This window comes from Cebus imitator, unplaced genomic scaffold (genome assembly GCF_001604975.1).
Source record: "Cebus imitator isolate Cc_AM_T3 unplaced genomic scaffold, Cebus_imitator-1.0 Scaffold199, whole genome shotgun sequence".
NCBI classification, from domain to species: Eukaryota; Metazoa; Chordata; class Mammalia; order Primates; family Cebidae; genus Cebus; species Cebus imitator.
Genome location: NW_016107514.1, coordinates 6,435,416 through 6,447,700, shown reverse-complemented (window position 1 = coordinate 6,447,700; position 12,285 = coordinate 6,435,416). Strand labels below are relative to the sequence as shown.

The 12,285-nt window shown below is 35.1% G+C and overlaps 1 pseudogene; it reads left to right on the top strand.

The window, feature by feature from the left end:
• Window positions 1-483: 483 nt before the first annotated feature.
• LOC119473978 lies at window positions 484-596 on the top strand (annotated as a pseudogene).
• The last annotated feature ends 11,689 nt before the right edge of the window (window positions 597-12,285 follow it).

Below are 12,285 nucleotides of genomic sequence, written 5' to 3'. Positions count from 1 at the left end.
TTTAACAGCAATCCTAGTTCTTCATTTTAATTGGAATCAATTATCCCTGATAGTATAGTAATTTATTTCTTTGACTGATGGTCTACTAGAATGAAAAAAGCAAAGTGAACAAGAAGTAGTGTTAATTTTCTATATAACCAACAGTGATTCCCCCAGCAGAGGTATCTTCCACATCCTCAGGAACCAGGAGGTTGACTCTAGCAGAGTCAAACATACTAGAAAAAAAAGAGGTACTATGGCAAAGAAAGGTAAACCAAAACACAAAGTGATGTCAAATGTATAATCCCTGTCCCTTCTAGGGAGTGATTTGAGAAATAATCACAAAAGATGCTGTAATCCTGAATGTTGAAATTTTGAACGATCATAATTTCTGAAGTCTAAAATTCTGAAAATTACATCCCCAAAATATCCAAATTTGGAAAATATAATTATAGAAAAAATTATTTTAAAAGATATGTATCTACATTTTTACAGGGAGATTTAATCACTTCTGAGCCTTTTGGCTAAGATCAAGTATAGTGTCTGTTCTTATCAGTAAAAGGGAATTTCTTTGAAATACATAAAAACACAAGAGAAAATTTTATAGGCCACTTCATGCAGTAGAATAGACAATATTAACATACATATTAACCTAAAATAATCAAAAAGGTCAGAATCTAGTTTAAAGAGAGTTTGTTCAAGCAGAAATGTTGAGGACGGCCACCTGGGAGCATAGATTCAAACGGCCCTGAATATACACTCCCATTATCAGTCCTTATAAGTAGGTTTTTGAGGGAAAAGAAAGAGAATGTTTATAAGTCGTTTACCAAGAGTTTACATTTATTAACATAAGCTATTGATTGGCTATACAATATTCTTTGTATTACAAATTCTAGGAACAGGAAGATAATGGGTGAGGCAGCAATTCAGGAATAAAAATGCTTCTAAACAATTGCCTTTAGGCATGGGTACAGAAATATAATTAATCTCCCATACTCATGTCTCTCTGGGCCTGATAAATTTTACATACCTCAAATAGCTCAGGGTGCTCTGAGAGATTTTTCTTTTACCCTTTCCCCACTTTTCATCAAGGTGTTTCAAAGAAAGCATTGTAGATGAAATCAAACAATTTTGGCTCCTTTTAGGTTCGGGAGCTTAGTCCCACATCACTAGACTCATTCCCAGATGGACCTATCCCACATGGGTAATGTGGAAAGAATATGTTTCAGCGAAGAATTGTAAGAGCAACAAAAAACAAATTGCGATGGCATCACAGGGTGGCAAAAAAATTAGATATCGGTCAAGTTACCGATTTATAACTGCTGTCACTTGTTGAATCATCTCTAATCTTCAGGATACCATGAATATAGTTTTCCCTAAAGAAGTAAAACAACAAGAGATACATAATAGAAATATAATGCACATAAGGATTACAATAAAAAGAATTTGCATTCTAGAAAAAATAAAACACTATTAAATTGCGAGTCAACTAAAACCATGACAAAAAAAATTTTAATCCCGGTCATGCTTTAGACACTTGTAGCCAAGAAATAATTCAAGATTTAGTCCAGATTGTAGGAAAACTGTAAAAAGTCAAAAAGGATGGACCAGGTTAGAAACTAATAATAGGTGCACTGTATCTTTCTTCTGAAATATAGTTTTTCTCTCTAGTTTTCCAAAGAAAGATGTTGTAGGACAAATTTATTTGTAAAATGACATTTATTATTATACTTTGCCTCATTATTTGCATAAAGTGTAACAAAAATAGTGAATGGCCACATAGGCCTTTTTAAGTTGACTTTGCTCATTTTTTTTTTTTTTCTTTTTTAGACAATGTCTCACTCTGTTGCCCAGGCTGGAGTGCAGTGGCAAACTCTTGGCTCACTGCAACCTCTACCTCCTAGGTTCAAGTGATTCTGCCACCTAAGCCTCTTGTGTAGCTGGAACTACAGGCTTGCCACTACACCCAGCTGATTGTGTGTGTGTGTGTGTGTGTGTGTGTGTGTGTGTGTGTGTGTGGTATAGAAGGGGTTTCACCATGTTGGCCAGGCTGGTCTCAAACCTGCCCCAGCCTCCCAAACTGGGATTACAGACATAAGCCAACAAACCCAGGCCCTATTTTGCTGACATTTTTTGAAAGTAATCTCAGACGAGACTTTTAAAACTTCTTGAGGCTTAGGGAGCAAAACCAAGAATTCATCATCAGAATATACCTGTAATTGCTATATAAATTGGATAAATTTCTTTTTTCTTGAGGATCTAAAATGTCTTGGCATACTTGATCCTTTCAAAAAGTGACATTCTTTATCACAACAAGGTCAGGAATGTTACAAGGGAACTTTGTAGACAAGGCACCAGGCCAGTCTTTCCAAGGAGCATTTCATTGGCTCTAAAAGTCAACCTCAGCTCCTTAAAGCAGTCTGGTTATATCTGAAAATATGTCACTTCAGTCAAAGTATTGGTAAAATAATCAATGTATCTAATTTTATTTCATTAAAAATGGAAACAGATTTTTAATGAACTTTTGCAAATAACTATATTGCCATAAATTAAGAATACTAACGAATAATTTCCAAATTCTGGATACCTCAGGTAGAAAGAAAGGTAAATGTTTCAATTGTGCTCACAAAAGTATACTCTATTCAATTACTATAAGCAAAGTAACTCAAAAAGAAACACTTTTTTTTAACCCTGGAAAAATAAGAATCAACAATGTTTCAAACAAAAAAAAAACTGTGAAATCACTTTAGTCCTTTATCAGCTCAGTCTCAGGTAATAAATCCTTGTACTGTATGATGTTGGGTTGGCAATCTTCATGAACGCATCAGTTTTACATTAGAGTTCTGGAAGTCTTAGACCTATGGTATGATCTCTAAAGCATCAGAGACCTGTATTCAAGAGTACCTGCCAGGCATGGTGGCTCATGCCTGAAATCCTAGCACTTTTGGAAGCTGAGGTGGGCAGATTGCTTGAGGCCAGGAGTTTGAGGCCAGCCTGGCCAACATGGTGAAATCCCATCTCTATTAAAAATAGAAAAACATTAGCTGGGTGTGCTGGTGCATCCCTGTAGCCCCAGCTACTTGGGAGGCTGAGGCACAAGATTTGTTTGAACCTGGGAAGCAAAGGTTGCAGTAAACTGAGATCATGCCACTGTAATCTAGCCTGAGTGACTCTGTCTCATTAAAAAAAAAAAAGAAAAAAAATGAAGAAGACACAATTGATAGATGGATAATGAAGTAATAACCATAATTATGACTGAAAACATATACCAACACATATCAGATTCATTTAGCCAAAGTGATAATTCAAGGATTTTTAAAAACCTTGCCTTTTCTCTTTGATAAAAGGAGACTCAGTTTCCCAAGCAATCAAAAGACTCAATAAAGACAGCATAAGACACACAAAATTTGTCTCTCTCTCTTTCTCTGACTTCTCTCTTTTTCCAGTTTACTTAAAAGGCAAACAAAATTATTTTACTATCTCTTATTAATAACACATGAAAATCTTGTTCAAAAGAGACAAGTTTCACTGTCATATTATTATATTATCAATACTAAAGCTAATTTTAACAGAATCTTATAACAAATCCATCTAATCTCAGCTTTGACCACACAAGATAAGATTTCCATAAACTTTTTATAATATCTTACAATTTTCTATTAAAGAGCAAATTAATGCACCAAGAAACTCCCATTGTTTCAGCACAGGTGACCAAACTCTTGCCTTGCATCAGTGTGATTTTAAAGTTAATGCTTAAGTTTCAGAAAAACATAGATAATTCTCTTCTAATTTTTGCCCACCTGGTCAAAAAAAATTACTTTTACTAGATTAATTTTCTACAAAATTGAATCAACTTGCTTCATTCTTTAGTTGCCTTATACTTTCTTTCTACGTTGACATTTTACATGAAAACAAACATATACTTTACTTTTCCCCTTATTATTTTGACTACACTGTGAAAGAAAAATAAATCTTGGAAATCTAGAGGAAATCCTGGAAATTCCCAAAATCATTAACTAAAGGGAAAAGGTGGGAACTGCTTAGGGCAAACCTGGCTCCCATTCTGTTCGAAGTCATCCTTCTGCTCACTGACATAAATGCATATCTGATTGCTTCCTTTAAAAAGGCTCATCAAAAACTCAAAAAATTGCAATTGATTGTCTCTCATCTACCTGTGACCTGTAAGCTCCTGCCCTGCTTGAGTTGTCCCATTTTTCCAGACAGAACCAATGTACATCTGACATACATTGATTGATGTCTCATGTCTTTCTAAAACATAAAAAAACAAGCTGTGCCCTGGCCACCTTGGGCACATGTCATCAGAACTTCTTGAGGCTGTGTCACAGGTACATGTCCTAAACGTTGGCCAAATAAACTTTCTAAATTAACTGAGACACCCAGATTTTCAGAGTTCACATTTTAGTAACCACAAAGGGATTCTGAGTGGAGATGCCCCTGACCTTTGACAAATCTTCTATCGGTTCTTGGTACTAGCATGAGCTAACTTTACAGCTCAAACCAATAGGACAATTTGCTGAGGTCTGGTAGTACCCTCTCCAGAGAATCCCTGATCTCCCAAAATTTGGTCAAGATCTAAGGTTTATTTTGTTATACAACACTTTTTTGTTTTTCTTTTTTTGGAGCTGTTACTTGCTTCTAACAAAGAAGATTTTCTGTTTCTATGATGATGGGAGGAAGGTAACTCCTTTATGGAGTTTGAGTTCGCTCCCATCAAGGAAGACAAATTCTAGTTTATTTGTTTGTTTGTTTGTTTGTTTCTGCTTCTAGGGTGATAGAAAGAAGTCTTCAGCCTGAGACGCATCCCCAGGTAAGTTGCTAAATTGGAGTTTTCTCTTGGCTGAAGTTTAACAACCAGCTTGTTTTAGATTCTCCTTACCAATAGAGCACTCAGTGATCATGATGTTGGGTTTTGTGTTGTTGTTTGTTCCAGTCTTTCTCCCGTCAGACTTGACCAATTCTACCTGACGTGGTCAATTCCAACTGAGAATGCCAAACTATGGGTAACAAAACCTCTCTAATTTGGCCAAAACTCCTTGTAGCTGCAACAGAAGAAAACACAAACAAACAAAACCCAAAATCATGCAGTTGCTTTCTATGTTTGCTTCCTGTCTTAAAAAAAAAAACAAAAAAAAAAAAAACAAGAAAAAAAAAAGTTCTCTTGTTTATTTTTTTTCCACCCAACCCCTTCTTCCTCCTATGCCATCTGCAATACCAAAAAATCTAGAGAAGGCTTCTAATAACTTGAACCCCTTTAAAGAATTCTGAGCAAAGGCACCCTCACCTGTTTTGCAGTGTTCTGTTTTCTTTGTGGAATTTCAAAAGTCATGGGCAGATTCTTCTTAGGTCTAAAGCTCTGTTTTCCTGTATTTCATGACCCAACCTCTTTGGCTTTGGAAGTACCAGAGTTTATCTTGTACTGAGAGGATTTGACCTTGGCATGTGTAATGGCAGATGAGAACCACAAAGTAGGAATCACTGAGCATAGTTTATAGGAAGTGGTCTGGCTGATTTTTTTTCCTCTCCTAGAAAATTATTGTTTAAGGATTCTAATTCTAGTTTGAAGGTGCATTCTAAGTTGTCTTTTCTATTGCTTTTTCTCCCAAAATTAATCCCAATTTGCCTTGTCTGTGTGCATTTGCATGAGGAAATGAACTGTTGTTCTTATAAGCTAATGAGAGTCTGAGTTTCCTCAGCTTTAAAGAAAAAGGCCATTTTCTCCTCCCAGCCAAAATGCACTTTTGAGTCATCAGGGGCCTCATGAAAGTGTCTTGTGGGGTTGATTCCCCTGTGATGTAAAATAGCCCTGCAGGGAAGTCCCCAACAAAAATTATTTTTTTTTAAATAAGGCTCATCCAGGAAATGCATATAAGGGCCGATCACCCAGCATTTTTAGACCTCTCAGAGGTCAAAGAGGGTGAAAATGACTCAGTGGTGACAAACTATGGAGTCCTGTTCACAAGCAGCACACATTGATCCACTACATGAAAACCCTGGGCCACAGTTCAGTTCCCACTTATAAGAAAAAATAGTGGGAAACAAATAGTCTAAGAGTGAGAAAAAAACAAGGAGTATGATCCCCTTGCGAGCACTCTGTAGGTCTTACATCACCTCTACTTGCCGGAGTTTATGTAATATTGAATATGATCTTTGTGCACATTTACATATTTAAAAAGAGACCTAAGGTCCACCTGCAAACTGTAGAGTTCTGAAGTTCTCTTTTTCTCTATTTTCTTTTCTGTCTGCTTTAAATCTGCTATTATTTTTCTATTAACATAAAAGCCACTGTTTGGATCTAAGAGGATTTTTGTGTTTGTTTGTTTGCAAGCCAATGAATTTGTATTTATCTCATGGCCAAAGTTCTGAAGTAAAAGCTATAGGATCTTTGTGCATGTGTGTGTGTGTGTGTGCAAGCATGTGTGTATGTTTTAAAGGGCTTTATAATTTCTATAATTTTATGTTTAATTTGGCGATTAAATCCTTTTTAATTTCCCTCTAGCACACCAGACTTTTTCTCTTCATACCTTATGATGTAAATTTTGCTATTTGATTTTGACCTGAGTTGATTCTTTAATATGTAAAATTAAGGCTATTTAACTGACAACTGCCTAGGGTTATCAAGTATTGATACAGGTTACCTTTTGAAACAGGTTATCCAGAAGTTGAAAGTAGTACATGGAAAAAAAAAGGTTTTTATGAATCTATAAGACGTACTTGTATCAGCATGCCTAATGTCTACGTATTTATGTGTTGTGTATAGTGTTCACTACTGAAAATATATAAAAGAGCTCTAATTAATGTTTTATGACATAATGTTATATATTATAGTTATTATAGCTTGTTTTAATATTTTTACTTATTTAAAAGTGACCTCGACATTCAATATTTATTATGTAATTTCACTTTAAGGTTTCAAATTACCAAAAAGATTTTTGATACTATAAAGAGTTTGTTTATATGTATTTGCACCTGATTTACTTATTTTTAACAACCATATGAACTATTCATTACAATTTTATGAGACATTGAATAAAGCTAGCCATTATATGAAATTATTTCCCTGCTATTTTTGGATCATGTAGATGTCAGAAAGGAGCCAGATAAAGAAAAACACTAAAGTTAAATACATAAGTATTTTGCTACTCTGAGGACAAAACTGTTTTCATTAAACTGACAATATTCACTAGTTTTATTTACCAAAGATTTATCTAAATCCAGGAGCTCAAAGTCATTTGAATTACATTCTACTCTTCTGATAAAGTATTTACGTGCTTACTTTTAATGTAAGCCAATTAATGAAAACTTTTTGATATATTTTGGCAATGAAATATCACATATACATGACATATATAAACATATAGACATACAGATACACAGAAAGAAGGAGAATTTGTAGATTTATAAGCTTCTTCATTTGCCAGTATTCAAATAGTCACTTTTTCTCTCTTTACCAAATCCTAAACAACTGTGTTAGCCAGCCAGGTGCGGTGGTTTGTTGCTATAATCCAAACAATGTAGAAGGCTAAAAGGGGAGAATCACTTGCACCCTGGAGTCTGAGACCAGCCTGTGAAATACAGCGAGACCTAGTCTCTACAAAAAATAAACATAATTTTAAGAAAATTGTTAGCTAGGCAACCCTAAATTTGCACTTCTAAAGGGATGACTCTTAGGATAACATTTACATCTCAAAGCATAGAATTTAGATCTAAATTTTATTATTATCTGCTGAGAGGAGGAAAAACTAAAGGGGTAAGTAAAGCTCAGTCAACACAGGGTTGCCAGCTGGGCATGGTGGCTCACTCTTATAACCTGAGCTACGCTGGAAGATTTCTTGAGGTCAGGAGTTTGGGATCAAATTAAAAACATAAGACCCTGTCTGTTAAAAAAAATTGTTTTTCAATTAGCTAGCTGTGGTGGCACGCGCCTGTGTTTTAGCTACTTGGGAGGCTTAGGTGGGAGAATGCCCCGTGCCCAAGAAAAGGCTGTGGTGACTTATGACTACAATAATACACTCCAACCTAAGGGACAGTGACATCCTATCTCTAAAAAAAACCAAAAACTCCATGATTTTCAGGAAGAGAAGGTAAGCTTTGTTGTATAAACTTGAAGCTAAAGTCTCCACTGTTGTAAAAGTTTCTAGTTGCTTGGGTGCAGAAAGATACCCTTAAAAATGGAGATTTGCTTTATAGATTTAAGTTTCTTTTACAAAATAGCCTGGTAAATGCCAGAAAGTTGCATTATTGGAGACCAATCTAGCTTAATAGACAGTCTTTTCCACTTAGCTTACTCATTGATTAGATTATTGACGTCAGGATAGAACCATTTAATAAATAAGGCAACATTTTTGTAGTTTCCAGAGCCTAGTGTTTAAATATAAGAAAAGCAGGCATAACTGAAAGACAGTACAACTAGATCTTTAAAAATAAAGTATCTCACTTTTACAGTGAATCCCAGCCCCACCCCCGCAAATAGAGAAACTTTATAAGACTGGGCCACACAAGCTTTCACAGTATACCTTACTATAAAGATATTTCTCCAAGGCTAGTGGGCAGCCCACGCAATCCGCCTACTCTGTAATTGACCTGTTGCCAAGGGGAATCTTATGCTTTGGTGGTAAACACTCTCATAGCCTTCAAGTATTCAAACCTACCTTTATTCTAAATGCGCAAAGAAATGACTAGCTCCTTTAAGTAACAACCATTCATTGCAACCTCTGTCAGACAACTCCAAAACTGCAGCTACAACCACTCGGTGGATTCACCTTGCCCACTTCCTAGACAGAGCTGTTTTTTTTTAAGACAGGGTAACTGCAATGGAGAAAGAGTAATTCACACAGAGCTGGCCGTGAAGACTGGAGTTTTATTATTACTCAAACCAGTCAATTCGAGGATCAGAGTTTTTAGGGATACTTTGGTGGGTAGGGGGGCAATGATTCAGAAGTACTGATTGTATATATGTGTATATGTATTTTATATATATACATATATATGTATTGTACATATATACATATATGTATCTATTACAGAAATAGCAAGATTGTATATATGTATATATATATATATATATACACACACATATGTAGGTATTACAAAAATAACAGTAATAGCTGATATATATACAATTAATATATATAATTAATAAATTAGTTCCTACTTTGGGAATTAACAAGAACTTAGTAATGGCTGATATATACATATGTGTATATATATATATATATGTGTGTATATATACACACATATGTGTACATATACACATATATATGTGCGTGTACATATACACATATATATGCATATACATATGTGTATATATATACATATGTGTGTGTGTGTGTGTGTGTGTGTGTATATATATATATGTATATAAATAGAGGTCGCCAGGCTGGTCCATCAGATAGTAGGGGAGGGCCCCCAGCCAAGGGGCCAGCTCTGGTCACTGGGCCCTGTTTTCACTGTTTATCTGCTGTCTGTGTCTTTTATTTGGCAAGCAACAGTGATGTTCCAATAAAGGATTTCAGATGCAAAAATAAATATATATATATATATATATTCTTATTATATATAATTCAGCTATATATGTAAGCTAAATATATGTATAGCTTAAGCCAATATATAATTTAGCTATAAATATAAGCTAAATACATATTTTGTTTCTTAAGGTACAAAAGTTTTACTTTCTCTTATCAAAGAAAAACTCTTTTCTCTTTGACATAATATTGAGCAAGAGAAAAGGTTGTGAACTCCGACAAGTGAGGCTAAGACTTAACTATCCTTAACCTCAAAGAAAAGTGAAAATCACAGTTCTGTAGTAAGCAGATTCTCTAGAGAAAAAACAAAACTCCTACCTTAAAAGTTAACCTAGAACTTTAATTCCAGCCTTCTTGAGCATGGAATCAAGTCACTTGAATAGAGTATGGATCTCAAATCAAAAAATCAGGGAGGTTTGAAATCCAAGAGGAGACTCAACAGATACCCCTGCCAGCTCATCAAGGTTGAGTGAACAAAAGTTTCTTCATGCTGGTACTGAGGCCCTCATCGTGCACAAAAATGGGAGCTATCTAGAGGCTTGCTTTAAAATACCTACGTGGTTACCAAAATGTCAACCTAAAATAATCAAAAAGTTTAGAAGGTAGTTTAAAGAAAGTTTATTCAAGCACAAAAGTTGAGGATGGCCACTTGGGAGTATAGATTAAAATTGCCCTGAATATACATTATAAGTTTTTTAGGAAAAAGAAGAGGCAGTTCTAAGTTGTTCACCAAGAATTTGCATTTAAATAGAATAAGCTACTTATTGGCTATCAATTGTATTTTGTATCACCAATTCCTGGAACATAAAGACAACAGGCCAGGATGCTAATCAGGAACAAGAATGCCTTCAAACAGCTGCCCTAAGGCATGGGTGCAGGAATGTAACTGAAGTCCTATACTTGTGTTTCTATGGGTCTGATACATTTTGCATACCTCAAATAGCTCAGACATCTCTGAGCTATTTTTTTTTAATATTTTTGCAAGCATAAACACTCAGTTATATGATGGTTGCTTAAGTATAATAATTATAAGCAGATGTAGAATATTCATTTTAAAAAGGTCAAAAAGTAAAATGTATAAATACATATCGCCATGGTTAATATTATATGAACAGAGCTTTATGATGGTTGTCACCTGTAATATTGTGATGCATAATCAAAATTTTTGAGGCAATCAATCAAAAACTATGATGAGTCACCATTGCATATGTAATGTTATCTTTCATAAATGCAGATATACAGGAAGGACATCTCTTCATTTAGTCAGGAAGTTTCAACATTTTTGCATTTGTACACATTGTTTACACACAAAGTCAATGTTGTGATAATGCACTTTCCTGAAGTCAACTTTGGAAAAAATGCATAAAATGCATTAGAAATCTCTCAAACTCTTTACACAATGTATGCCTCTAATATTGGAAATGATATGAAGATGAAACACATAGGATATCAAATTGTAAAAAGTAGTCCTGAAAGTTGAAAATAGAAAGAAAAACCAATCCTCCCCTCAGAAAAACTAAATAGAGAATTTGATACATGATAAAGTATATTACAGGGGTAGATTGGAAGCAAGTGTGCAGAGTACATAAAAGATGGCCAATTTTCACAATCATTAACTGTATTTTACTTTTTGTTTTTTGTCTTCGTTTTTTTTTTTTGAGATGGAGTCTTGTTGCCCAGGATGGAGCACTATGATGCAATCTTGGCTCACTGTAAACGCTCCCTCCCAGGTTTAAGCGATTCTTCTGACTCAGTCTCCCAACTAGCTGGGATTACAGGTGCCCGCCCCTACACCTGGCTAATTTTTGTATTTTTAGTAGAGACAGGGTTTCACCACATTGGCCAGGCTGGTCTTAAACTCCTGACCTCAGGTGATCTGCCTGCCTTGCCCTCCAAAAATGCTGGGATTACAGGTGTAAGCCACCGTGCCCAGCTGTTGACTATATTTTGAAGTCTTGCATCTTGATGAATAGCACTGTTTTGTCCTAGGGCATGGTTCTCCTCAAAGAATATGTTCACATTCATTTTCTATGTGACACTTGTTTTCTTGAAATTCTTTATGATTTAATTTATACTAACATGCACTTTCCTTATTAAGTTTTTCTATTTTCTGTCTCATGTTTCTATGTTGTTTTAAGTATGTTGAAATCCATCCTGCATGCACTCATATGCCGACCACAGATTTGGCAGCAACAATACTGGTGATCGAACAACAACATTGTGTTTTCTTATCTTACTGTACATGCAATTATTTTTGAACCAGCAAGTAATTTTGTTGGCTTCCTCAAGCAAATGCAGCTTTCCTTCATTAAATACTTCTGGAATTTCATCAACTAGAAGGAATGCCAATGCAGGCAAATGAAGCATTTTTGAACTGAAGTTTTCATCATTCTTGTATCTTGTGGCCAATCCACTCATCTAAATTTTTTGCCAAAGGCAAATAAAGACAATAATAAGGTAATAGTCCTGTCTAATATAGTGCAATTGTCCTGTGTACAACCAAAGACATGCTAATCCCTTCCTCAGAATTTGTCTTTCATGATTTTGACATTCAGCTTTTATTTTCTCAGGATTGTGATTTTCAGGATTTTTGGTATTAGGGGTTTTAAATTTCAGGGATTTTCATCTTTTGGTGTTTCAACATCCAGGATTATTGAGTTCTGGATTGTGTTTTTTAGGATTATTATCTGTATTGTCTAGAGTAAAAGCCATCTGATATAATTAACCTGCCATTCAATGGCAGGCAGTTCTTAAGGATTGATGT